Genomic DNA, 1,875 nt, shown 5'->3' on the forward strand with positions numbered 1-1,875 from the left:
TACAGTATTTTTTAGACTAGACTATCTCAGGCATATACCAGGACACAATTTATAACCATGACTGAAAATTATTCTCAAAAGGGAAAATGAGAGATATTAACATTGCCCTAAGTCAAAGCCACTTGTGATAATTTATCACAAATTAACCTTGCACTTTGCATATGTAAAACTAAATGAATTATATTCATTTGTTTAACAAATTTGTGTGCTGTACTGAATACTGCTGGCAATTGTAAAACAGCAGTATTTGTGTATCTAAATATATCTAAATATAGAAAAGGTACAGTAAAAATATAGTATTATAATCTTATAGGACCACCGTTGTATATACAGCCTGTCTTTGACCAAAACATTTTTGTGTAGTACATGACTGTATAAATATTGGCATAATAGATAGGAGGCTAGAAAAGTCATAATTTTGATTCTGGAATATTAAATTTGCAATGCCTATTAAAAATGCTGATTAATAATTAATGGAAGTTGAATAATGAGATGAAATAATAGGTTTGGGTTCAAAGGGAAAGGTCTGTGCTGAAGTTACAAATTTGGGAGATATGAACATACATAAGGTTATTAAAGCTACACGGCAAGATGAGATCACTAGGAGAATAAGTGTAGGTAGAGGTCTGAGTACCGAGCCTGAAACATTAAAATACAGAGAGGCAGGAGACATAAAGGGGATTGATAAGAAAAGGCAAGAAGGATATGCGTTAAAAACAGGGGAATGTTCTGTCTCAGAGACAACTGAAGAAAATGTTTCAAGGAAGAGAGAATAATCGACTGTATCAAATGCTGCCCATAAACAAGAAAAATGAAAAACTGAATATCAGATTTAGCAATATGGAAGATATGCATGATAACATTTTGAGTGGAATAGTCTCAATGAAAACCTGATCAGAGTGGTTTCAAGAGAGAATGAGAAAAAGAAATTGGAGATATTAACTTTATATAAACCATTCCAGGATAATGACATTAGTATGTATATACTGATGATAGGAATCTCAGGAAGTAAACCCAAGTTTGCAAGAAATAGACCTTATGTTTCCTATAATTGAACTTAATATTATGTTGACTTAATATACAAAGTTCATTGTAGCATTGTTTGCAACAGTAAAACATTGAAAAAACTTGACTATCAATTAAATATTAGTTAAATAAAATGTGGTTTGTATAGTATGGTGCATCTATACTATGGAGTACCTCAGAGATTGGAGAAAAGAGGGTAAATCCTATGTTTTGCCACGGAAAGATCTCCAAGATATTTTTGGTGAACAAAGCTCAAGGTGGTATAGCACTTATAACACAGTTCCTTTATAGTGTGTCTACATGTGGTTTCATTAATTAGTTGAACTTGACACGGTGCAATCATGGAAAATTATTTTGGGCAATACTACTATACTACTGAGAAAAGTCTCAGTTTGGAGTGTTAAAATCTTCAGTGCGATTAAGTCAGAACTTTCACCTCAGACAGTTTTAAAAGTTTCTCCTCTTCCTCAGTTCTCAGCTCCTCAGAAAGGCATGATCTGCCTTTTCTATTTTTTCCCCACCTCTACCCCTGCACTTCTCTGGCCTCAACATGGACTCACTCTGCTGCCTGCTCAGCTGCCATGCAGACTTGACCTTCTAAATTCTCCTCACGCCTCTGCAGCACCAGGCATCGCACAATGCACCACGACTGCACAGGCTGCATGAAGACTCCCTTCCCCGGTGACAATGGGACAGGGGTTTGCAGGGGATAACTGTCCTAAACTTAAAGCTTAAATCAATGAATACAAACATAATGTCACATAGACATCCTAACAGGCAAGTGCTTTAAGATGGCTTCCACCCAGCTCTCTTTGAAGGTGTTTGCGAGAAAACTGGCTCTACCATGAT

The sequence above is a fragment of the Propithecus coquereli genome, unplaced genomic scaffold, assembly GCF_000956105.1.
Source record: "Propithecus coquereli isolate 6110/MARCELLA unplaced genomic scaffold, Pcoq_1.0 Scaffold70, whole genome shotgun sequence".
Lineage (NCBI taxonomy): Eukaryota > Metazoa > Chordata > Mammalia > Primates > Indriidae > Propithecus > Propithecus coquereli.